Here is a 12167-nt window from a genome sequence, read left to right on the forward strand (position 1 = left end):
CAGCCCCCAGCCAATAAGGTGCTGTCCCGCCACTATCCGCCTGCTTCACGGGGTGTGTGAAGCTTAGAAGTAATCTTCGACAAGCGGGTTGATATAGTACACCTACCAACAACAAAAATGAAATAATAAAGAAATCACTGTTTCGTATTGCCACCTGGAATGTTAGGACCATGTGTCCAAGGTACATTGACGATGCCCAAGAGGTTGAATTCATCCGTAAGACTGCCGTAATTGACAGGGAGCTCCATCGTTTGAATGTAGACATCGCGGGACTGCAGGAGACGCGGCTTCAAGACGCGGGCTCTATCAGGGAGGATAATTACACATTCTTCTGGCAGGGGAAGTCTCAAGACGAGCCAAGACTTCGTGGCGTAGGATTTGCTGTTAAAAACGCCCTCCTGGACTGTACTGTGCCACCATCCGGTGGAACAGAGCGAATTATTGATTTGAAAATATGCTCCTCAAGTGGCACTTTCAACATCCTAAATGTGTACGCTCCTACCTTATCATCCAGCATGGATGAGAAGGATCTGTTTTATGACTTACTCAGTGACAGAATAGCCAAGGTACCTAGCACCGAGACGCTGTATATTCTAGGGGACTTTAATGCTAGAGTTGGATCAGATAACGACATATGGCCGAATTCCTGGGACATCATGGGGTGGGAAAAATGAATGAAAATGGCCAGAGACAGCTTGACGTTTGCTGCTTTTATGGACTCTGTATCACAAACACATATTTCCAGAATGAAGTTGGCAAGGATGCATGTGACGCCATTAAACAAATGCCAGTTATAGAAGAACTAGATGCAATGCTTACTATGGAAGAACTTCGTAGAGAAATAGATTCTCTTGCTAACGGAAAGGCCCCAGGTGAAGATGGGATTCCTGCAGAGGTTATTAAGTATAACAAGTCTGTTCTTCTCAAACATTTATATTCACTTATCACAACCGGCTGGGAAGAAGGTTATGTCCCGATGAATATGCGGAATTCGAGGATAGTTACTCTATATAAACAGAAAGGGAACAGAAGTGACTGTAACAACTACCGGGGCATTTCATTACTAAGTGTAGCAGGGAAAGCTTATGCAAAAGTCATCCTAATGCGATTACAGATCTTAGCTTCCAGAATCTACCCAGAATCTCAGTGTGGCTTCAGGCCCGGCCGATCAACCGTAGATATGATCTTCTCCTTAAGACAGCTACAGGAGAAATGTCGTGAGCAGCAGAGGCCACTTTCTATTGCTTTCATTGACCTTGTTAAAGCGTTTGATCTAGTGAGCAGAAATGTTCAAACTGTTGCAGAAGATTGGATGCCCACCTAAACTACTACAGATAATTGTCTCTTACCATGGGAAAAAACAAGCAACAATTTGCTTCAACGGTAAAACATCAGAAGCATTCCCTGTTAATAGCGGTGTGAAACAGGGGTGTGTGTTAGCTCCTACATTATTTGGGATTTTCTTTTCCCTTCTGCTCAGATTTGCCTTTGAAGACTGTGAGGAGGGAGTGTATCTACATACGAGGTCTGATGGAAATCTTTTCAACATTGCTCGCCTCAAGGCCAAGACCAAAGTAAATACAGTTGTTATCCGTGAGTTGTTATATGCGGACGATGCAGCTCTAGTAGCGAACACAGAAGATGAGCTGCAGTATATAATTATCAAATGCCTGTGAAAAGTTTGGTCTACTCATGAGCCTTCAAAAGACTAAGATCATCGCGCAGAGCACTACCAACCTTCCATCCATTAGCACCGATGGCAATCCTCTCCAGATAGTTGATGACTTTACCTACTTGGGATCCACAATATGTAGCAACTTGTCCATGGACACTGAACTTACTAACAGAATCGCAAAGGCATCATCTGTCATGGCTAGATTGAAAAACAGAGTATGGAACAACGGACTGCTTACCACAAAAACTAAATTAAAAGTCTACAACGCTTGTGTTATAAGCACCCTTCTCTATACCTGTAAGACATGGACAACTCTTTCTAGGCATGAATCTCGACTCAACAGCTTCCATCTCCGCTGTCTCCGGAAGATCCTTCAGATCTCTTGGAGACAGAGTACCCAACACCGAATTCTTTCATCGTGCAAGCACAACCAACATCTTTGCACTCCTGCGTCATCGACGTCTAAGATGGTTGGGACATGTCAGGCGCATGGATCCTGAACGGATACCGAAACAGCTGCTGTGCGGCGAACTTCAGGAAGGTGTGAGGCCAGTGGGACGACCGCATATTCGTTTCAAGGATGTCTGCAAGAGAGACCTGACCAAGACTAGAATCAATCCAAGTCGCTGGGAAAGCATTGCAGATGACCGTGTCAAGTGGCGACTAACTGTGCGCAACGGCGTCAAGCTCTCAGAGGACGAACGCACACAGGGACAAATCAGCGAAGAGACAGAGCGGCTTCTGTTCGAAGTCCCTCAAATTTCACATGTCCAAACTGCAGTAGGGACTGCCACTCTCTAGTGGGACTTTTTAGCCACAGCAGACGCAGCAGACTCTGAACCAAGCATGCTACACCATCATCTCTCAAGGATGGACGGATGCCATTAAGTTCTAGGGGACTGATGACCTCAGAAGTTAAGTCCCATAGTGCTCAGAGCCATTTGAACCATTTTTGTTTTCATATATGGTGAGTCAAAATATGTCGCGCACATTGGAAGTTCATTTTGTGAGCAAACGAAAGTATTTAGTAATAATGACAATGCAAACAAAATTGTGAATATGATTCGCTGGAAGAAAAATGTGGAAACAAATGATCTATACGGACATTCTGTGGAAGATCACCAGGTTTTGACGAAAGTATGAAAGCCGTCTAATGATGAATTACGTAAATTCGAAACCGGTAACGGTTCTTTTTGAATAAAGTAATCTAAAACCAATTTGAGGCTGGTTGCTATACACCATTAACATTATATAACATTGTGTTCCTTTATCTTCATGCCGATTACAACTGATTCTTCGTTCATGACAGCCGAAGCTGGAATCGAACTTCCACTACAGACATTCACTGGTTTCATTTTATTCAGAGTTTTTAAAGCTCAGTTTATCAGCCATCGTATATGATTTCCTTGCACATTAGACTTCCTTGATTTCTAGCGTTACATTATTCATAGCCTGCAAAGTCTCTCTGTTTTGGGGAGATCGTGACAATGACAGTTTTCTGAAGAAATACCTTTGTTAAAGTTATAACGTCCAAGGAATATTTTGCCTACTGCTAATGTATACAGCGTAACCACAGCAAATGCTGCAAAAATTGAATCACGCCTGGTGAATGAGGTTTTCGTAGAGAGTAAAACATAAATAAAGTAAAAATAACTCCCAGTTACTGATTTATGATGAATATTACTTGTAACTAAACTTTAATTCCTAAACCTAGTTACCGAAATTGGAGTGAAACTCATTGTGTTATACGTTTGGCATTTGCCATATGCCACTTGTTTACCTGTTCTGTGACGAAACTATAAGTAACCAAATCAAAAATCGAAAAGTAAATCTTAAGGAAACTTCCTCTAGTCTAAGAGTGAAAAGCTAATAATACTGTACACTTCATAGTGACTTTTTCTGATTATGCTCACAAAATTTTTGGTTTTTGTGAAGGAACAGTTTTGCTTATGAAATTATACCAATGAATAACTTATTGACTAGATTTCTATATGCGTCTACTCCAACTGCCACATTTCCATATGAATCGAATGTGGCACAGGACAACATGCAAACACACTGTTTTGAAGTGCGAATTGGGTGATATCTAACTAATTCATGTCAGTTTGAGGAATGCACGATTTGTAGATAATTTGTTTTATTAAAACTGCTGTCGCCTGGACATGTTTATATCGATAGTAGGTCGGTGATCATAATGTTCTGACTCATCAGTGTATATTAGCTATCGAGACTTCCTGAATGTGGAAAATAATTTATGCCAGAACGATCTTTCTTAAGAAAATCCTTTACTGGCGTGATTTATCTGTAAGCACTCACCCCACGTATGATAGAAATGTTTCAAAATGCGGCCGCTGCCTTCATTCCTATCTTAAACGCTAAAGGAGAAATAAGTCACGGAAGGGACATTTTTCCGCTTGTGGCTCTGTTTCGTTACGCTAAACATCATTCGTAAGACTGAAATACGGAAAATCAACTATGTATATGTGAAATAACTTCAAATAAATAGCAATAATTGACAAACACTCTCATAGCAATTACACCTGTTGTGTTTACTGCTCTTTCTTCACTCCGCTATTTTGCGCCGAAAACCAAACTACAACAACAAACCATACTTTACATTTGCCAGTGGGAAAACAGAGATGAACCAAGCTACAGTGCTTCAGGATCACCAGTGCGGATGATGGTTGGTGACTGGTGAGCCAATGGTGACTGGTGGGTTGTTGGTGGTCGCTGCACGGCAAGGGAACTCTCGAGCATAAACTGTTCTGATCTTGACGTCGCCACGAGCTGTTTACAGGAAATGTTTGTGGAATGCTTTGCTATTACTGGTGGGTTAGAAGGCGAAGCAAATTATCTTTGGGGTTGCATCAGACTGATACTTTTAGTAGACACCCGAAAAGTAGTTTAAGAAATGAAGGAAGGAGTGGTCTAGAACTCTTGGCTTGTCGTTTATGTTGTCGATGTTCCCCACTAAACCGTTAGCAGAAAACAACACTTCCTCCCAAAACCTTCGGCATCCTACAGTGTCGCCAAATCCATAATAATCACTCGTTGATCGAATCCACGGGTGACAAATTTAGCCACGCACTTCTGAAGTGCTTCGATATCTACGTTTAATTCGATCTGATGGGTATCCCAATGGGTCTCTCAAATGTAATGTATGTCATTTCCTCTATAGATGAGCTACAATTTTCTAGAATTCTTCCAATAAACCGAAGTCGGCAATTAGCCTTCTCCACAACCAACATCACGTACTAGTTTCTTTTCATGTCTTTAAGCAATATTTCACACAGATATTTGATAGACGCGACCGCGTCAGACATTACACCACTATAGCTGTATTCTTTTATGTTGGTCAAAAAGTCGATGAAGATAAAGAACGAACTGTGCACTACCACAATATAACTCTTCACAGTGACCTAGCTTAAATTTTATGTCGAAATTATGTCTGCAGGAACATGAACTTGGTTGGTTGGTTGGTTTTGGGAAAGGAGACCAGACAGCGTGGTCATCGGTTTCATCGGATTAGGGAAGGATGGGGAAGGAAGTCGGCCGTGCCCTTTCAGAGGAACCATCCCGGCATTTGCCTGGAGTGATTTAGGGAAATCACGGAAAACCTAAATCAGGATGGCCGGACGCGGGATTGAACCGTCGTCCTTCCGAATGCGAGTCCAGTGTCTAACCACTGCGCCACCTCGCTCGGTTAACATGAACTTCAGAAGTGTCATTTCCACTTAGCTAACTGCATTTCAGATAGTATTATAAGCATTGTAGAGCAAAATGGATGTTTGATGAAAAAAAAATACTGTTGATTCACACGTTCACTTTTTCTTCAAAGCCACAGAGTGAATATTGACATACCGTTACTTCTTCAATACGAAGTGATAGTCGAACAAAATATTATTTTACGTGAGACGTTATTCCTTCTAAATACATTAACAATTTTCTACCAAATGTAGAAGAAGCTCAATCCCTATTACTTTATGTGAAGGTCTTGTCTTTCTTGCCACAGAATGACCTTCACAAAGTTACATTGTCACTGTTTCTTGCACTTTTTTTTTTAATCGTATCATTTTCGTCGCTGCTGAACATTGCAAATCACATACCACCGTGTGCTGGCCGACATCTAGTCTCTGTCCTCCAAGACTACTCTTGCAGTTGTAATCATTGCCGACGCGAGGTGTCACCAGAATGTCTTTCTTCTCACGTCGCTGGTTCGGGGCGAATCGTGTATTTTCATGAAAGAAAAGAAAATACTCGCTTTTAAAATTCTGGTCTTTTGGTCGGGGAGACATAACCATAGATTTTTAGCATGAAAAAAGGTAAAACAACCGAATTGTGAGTGGACAATGTTGGTCCTTCAGAACTTTCATCTTGGCCATACTACATCTTCATCAGCAAACAGTCGCAGACTGCTTGTCACCATATCTGTCAGATCGTGCTCATACATAAAGCACAATACCGGTCCTGTCATACTTACCTGGAGCACTCCTGAAAATAATATACACTTTCTGGCAAACTAGAAACATGGAATCTGGCTGTTGACCTTCATCCACGGTTCACAGGCTATCGTGCAAGAAAAGAGTAAGGTGAGAATCACACGAGCGATGTTAAATCCATGTTGATTATCCGCCACAGCTTCTAATTTCCTACAATTTCCTGCAAATTTTGAGACTCTCAGCTTTCAGGCCACATTATTCTCCAAAAGGTAGCTGAAAATTTTTGGAATGTAAACGCTTTTAGTAAATTTTCGTCATGAAACTGGGAGTCATGACCAGTCGGCAGACGCAGCTCCAAGCCACGGTTTACTGTGGCGGTGTGGGACAGCTAAGGGCAGCTGATATTGAGAGGTGGCATGAGCACCCTCTCATATTTCTATCTCACGATTTTCCTCTCTAGTTGCATGCAGTGAAAAGTCGCTATTCCTTCACACGCGGACTTCCCACGCAGCGTCTCTCGTCACCCGGGTGGTCTGGTGACAGGCGGGCTCTGTGGATCTGGAAAGTGTTAAGCCGACGGGTGTGAGGAAGTCGAGTGAATGCTTTGCAGACGCCGACATTGTCAAAAGACACGCCCGGAGGGGTCTGAAGTAGCGGCTGGGCTAGAGGTTCCGTTACTTCGCAGAAACTTAGCGAAAACACTTTCTGGCGGGCTACCAGCGAGGCGTGGGAATGACTTGTGTACCCAGGCAGTTGTGGCGGGAAAATTCCCGCGCTTTCTGCAAAATAGTAACTGTGATTGGCTTGCTCAGGGCATAGCTCCGTGACGTAGGAAAATCAGCGCAGAAATTGGCGCCAAGAATCTCCATTGGTGGAATGGTAGTGCTCCGGCAATAGAGGGGAATTTTCCGCCGGTTTTCGAGTTGCTGATTGGAACGTTTAACCACGGCCACTGTCGTGGGGGCGGGAATGTTGTGTGTTCGGCCTGTACGGGTGCTCTAGGTAGTCGGCTCTCGCCTTTCGGTCGAGGACGTCGAAGCAACCAGCCATCGCCTCCGGTACGCCAGATCGTGTTCTGGCAGTTAAGAAGACAGTTTGGTAAGGTATGTCCGCAGCACCGGCAGACAGGGATTTTCCTAGGTGATAATCAGAGCTCAGCAGAGCGCGCCTGTTCGTCTTTTTCTAACTTTGTTCTGTCTTGGTTAGCCGCAATTAATGTTGGGTTGGCTATGTGTTTTCTCTAAGATTTGAGTTGCAAGGAATTGGCTGCACATACCACTTCATCATAATCCTCACAATCTAGTTTAGGGACAACTTCAGATTCACAGCGTTTGTTTGAGTATCCAATTTGAGCCAATTTGATGTATTGTAAATGTTTCATGTGTTTTTGTTTATTATTTTGTGTTTAGTCTTAATAAATCATATTGTTATTATGGACAGAACTTTCATTCTGTTAATCGGTAGAGCAACCCTATCATTCCTCACTATGTTAATGAAACCTTCGTTTATTTAACTTATTTATCAAATTAAATTATTGCAGGTGCCAAACTCTCTTCTACTCCACTGGCAGGGTTGGTCAGAGTCAGTTCGCGTATATTTTTTATCCTTGTGCAACAGCAAAAGTCGGAGTTAGAATAGGGGGGCTTAGAGCATCATTTACATATGTAGATTCTAGAAGAATTTAGTGTTAAATACACTGCTAGCCCCGGCACCTCGCAATATCACGTAACTAGAGTGGCAACTTGAAATGAGAGGCAGTACCAGGCCGCCGGCAGCGGCTGACAAGGCTTTGGTGTGGCCTCGGAAGACATGATAGTCGTGCCAGCCAGAATTGTTCTGTATGGACAAGGCTGGCCCGAGGAGTCGAACGCAGTTGGAATGTGCAGCTGAAATCGAACAAACATCCTAGAGGCATAGAGTCGGGACGGATAGCGCCGGGGTGGCAAGGCAGCGGGGTTAACGTATCGGCAGCACTGGGTGTGTCCTGCTGTTAATGCAAGGCAGCGTTTCCCGCGCACGGGGTCCCGGGTTCGATTCCCAGGGATTTTCTCTGCCTCGAGATGACTGGGTGTTGTGTGTCTTTCATCATCATCTTCCCGCGAGGGGTCTCCCGGCCGCCAATGCCATACGCTCACTATTATTACTGGAGCAGCAAACGATGTTCGCCTTTTTATGCCCAGCGGATACAGCAGCGGGCGGCTGGAGAGTTTTTGCTGGAAAATGATCTCCGTTACGATGAGTGGTAGGTAGTGCATAATAGCCATTTTTCTGCGCTGGCCTTTGTGTGTGTGGTGGCATTAGTGTATTAGCAACATTTGGAATTGACGAAACAGCTGGAACCTACTGGGTTTCTAGTTTGAGCAGCAATACATTATGTATGTGTACTGTATTTTGATCTACATCTACATGATTACTCTGCAATTCACAATTAAGTACCTGGCAGAGGGTTCATCGAACCATGCTCAAGCTGTTTGTCTACCGTTCCACTCTCGAACAGTGTGCGGGAAAAACGAACACTTAAATCTTTCCGCGTGAGCTGTGTTTTTTTTATTGAGGTGATCATTTCTCCCTACGTAGCCAACATAATATTTTAACATGCTGAGGAGAAATTTTCTGACTGAAATTTCATGCGAATATTCTGCCGCAACGAAAAACGCCTTTGTTTTAATGACTGCCACCCCAAATCGCGGTTCATAACCATGACACTGTCTCCAGTATTCCGTGATAATACAAAACGAACTGCCCAATCTTACCTGATATGGCTCCCACACCGCTGAGCCACACTCTAGAAGTGGCATAAAAGCGCAGTGCAAGCAGTCTATTTTGTAGACCTGTTGCATTTGTAATTGTTGTGCAAGTAAGTCGCAATCTTTGGTTTGCTTCCCCACTACATTATCTATGTGGTCGATGCAATTTAAGTTATTCGTAATTGAATCCCTAAGTATTCGGTCGAATTTACAACCTTTAGATATGTGTAATTTATCATGTAACCGGAATTTAGAGGATTCCTTTTAGTTCTCATGCGGAAGACGTCACACTTTTCATTATCTACGGTCGTTTGCCACTTTTCGCACCACACAGGTATTTCGTCTAAAACATTTTGCAATTGGTTTGGTCACCTGCTGGCTTTGCAAGACGGTAAATGACAGCATCATCTGCAAAAAAATCTAACTCGTTTATTATCTCAGGAAAAGGAGAGTACCTATGAGCCTTCCTTAGGGAATGGCAGATATTACTTCTGTTTCCTAGATGATTTTCCATTAACTATTACGAACTGTGACTTTCCTGACAGGAAATCACGAATCCAGTCGCACAACTAAGACGATACCTCGTAAGCTAGTAATTTGATTAGAAGTCACTCGTGAGGCACTGCGTCGAAAACCTTCTGAAAACTGAAAGATGTGGAATGAATTTGACATCATTACTTCCTAAGAATAAAGAGCTAGTTGTGTTTCACAAGAACGATATTTTCTGAATCCATCTTGGTTGTTTGTCAATAAATTGTTTTCTTCAAGGTAATCCATAATGTTCCAACATAGTATATATCCCAAACTTCTACTGCAAATAGACACTGATGATGCGGGTATGTAATTTAGAGCATTACCCTCATTTCCTTTCTTGGATACTGGTTTGACATGTGCAACTTTCTAGTCTGTAGGTATGAATCTATCGACGAGCGAGCACTTGTTTATATTGCTGCGTGTGGAACAATCGTATCAGCAACTCTGAAAGGAAGTTGATTGGTATATAATTTGGACCGGATGACTTGCATTTATTAAGCGATTTAAGCTGTTTTGCTACAGCGGGAATATCTACGTCTTAGTCACTCATGTTCGCAGCTGTTCTTGATTAGTATTCTGGAAAATTTACTTCGTCTCCTTTGGTGACAAAGTTTCAGAAAACCTTGTTTATGAACTACACTTTAGTGGCACTGCATCAGTAACATCATCGTTGATATCGTGCAGCGAAGGTATTGATTGCGTCTTGCCGTTCGTGTACTTCACATATGACCAGAAACTCTTTGGGACTTTTGACAGATTTCGAGACACGTTGAGGCTTTGTGAGACCTGAATATTGCAAAGCAGTGAATTATGTGAGGAATCATGTTTTAGTGATATCAGTTACCTTTCTACGTACCTTGATGATTAATGCACATTTGGTTATTGTGTCCCTGTAGTGCGTGTACGTTATCCATGTTGTCTATCTGTGTTTGCTTAAGGTGTCGGTGTCAAGCTACCTTGTTGATTAATGTGTCTCGTTGAAGTTCATACTGAGTGCCCCTTCTGTAAAGTTCCTGTTCATCGAAGATGTTGTCAAGTTCCATGTTTGGTGTTCTGCTTTTTTGAGGACGCTTTGTGAATCTGTTGTTATTAGAATATCACTGATGTTATGCAGTGCACATCGGTGTGCCTCTCTGAGTGATAGAGTCACAGATGTGAAGCTGTGTGCTCCGGAGGGAAGCCTGTACTTAGTTCCGGTTTCGATAGTGCGGCAGAAGTGTACAAAACTGCTCCTTCAGTTGATTTAAATCTGTCAGTGTATATGGGGATAGTCAGCAGGCATTCCATCAAAATGTGCTGAGTGTTATTTGGTTCCCCGGTGATAAAAGTGGAAAACAGCCTTGCGTGGTATGCAGGGTGTCCAAACGAAATCTCTCTGACTCTGAAATCCAATAAAAATAAATTAAGATACAGATACTTTCTGTTTGCGGCGTTATGTACAGATATTCAAAAAGTTTTGTGTAGATTTTTTTCTGAACAATCCCTTCTGCTTTTCTTAGGTGCTACATACTTACCAGAAATGACTACATCTCAAAAAGAATCCCATTAGTGGTGTGGTTAGCGGAAACGAAATCACCCATTACTGTCCTAAGAAATTTTCGACTTGCATCTCGAGGAGAAGCACGAGGTGTTAAAACGACAAAGGCTCAGCATGACTGATTCCTAGCTACTGAGAGTGTCAACAGACATGTTCTGGAAGATAATGTGGATCCGATGAAGTAGTAAAAGTGACAGGATGGACCTTTCAAAGAAGCTCATCGAAGTCATTTCGGTGAGCATCTGGAGAGCTGAACATCCTTCGCTCAACAGTTTATAAGATCTGCTTCACTTTCACGCTTATAAAGTTGAAACAATGGAACTAGTTGAAGTGGAACTGCTTGCAACTTCGCCACGGTTTTGCTGTTGGGACGTAGTACCAGTTCAGGCAAAAACCTCAAGTGTCTAAGAAAGATTTAAACCAGTGCAAGTTGGAAATTTTTAATTTTTATTCATTCAGCGACCACTTTTTAGGCGAGACCTGTTTTCAAATCTTCATAACATAGTCGAAAATGGCATCCCCAAAGACATAAAAAATGAACATTTACATTTAACACAGGTAACTATCTGTTCGCCCTGTAAATGTTTATTTTTGAAGAAGACAGGAATCCCGGGTAAGATGAGTATAGATTAATATCAACAGCAGCAGAAAGTGGTGTAACGGGATTGGGATTCGGTATGAATAGGAAGGTAGCGCAGAGAGTGTGTTACTGCGGGCGGACAGTTCAGTGATAGGGTTGTTCTCACCAGAATCGACAGCAAACCAAGACAATGATAGTTCAGGTATACATGCCGACGTCGGAAGCTGAAGATGAGCGATAAAGAAAGCATATGAGGATACTGAACGCGTGATTCAGTTGGTAAAGAGAGATGAAAATATAATAGCCATGGGGGACTGGAATGCGACTTTAGGGCATGGAAGAGAACAAAGGGTAACGGGAGAAAGTGGTCTTGGTACTAAGAATGAGAGAGGAGAAAGATTCAGCTAGTAACAGCGGAAACTGTGTTCAAAAAACATAAGAGGAGAAGGTATACCTGGAAGTCACAGAGATACGTGAAGATTCCAGTTACATTACATCATAGCAAAACAGATTTTCCTAAATCAGATACTGGATTGTAAGACGAGTCCAGGAGCAGATACAGACTCAGATGATAATTTAATACTTATCAAGAGTAGGCTGAAGTTTAAAAGACTAGTAGGGGAGAAACAATGCGCTAAGAAATGGGGCATGCAAG

The sequence above is a fragment of the Schistocerca cancellata genome, chromosome 2 (assembly GCF_023864275.1).
Source record: "Schistocerca cancellata isolate TAMUIC-IGC-003103 chromosome 2, iqSchCanc2.1, whole genome shotgun sequence".
NCBI classification, from domain to species: Eukaryota; Metazoa; Arthropoda; class Insecta; order Orthoptera; family Acrididae; genus Schistocerca; species Schistocerca cancellata.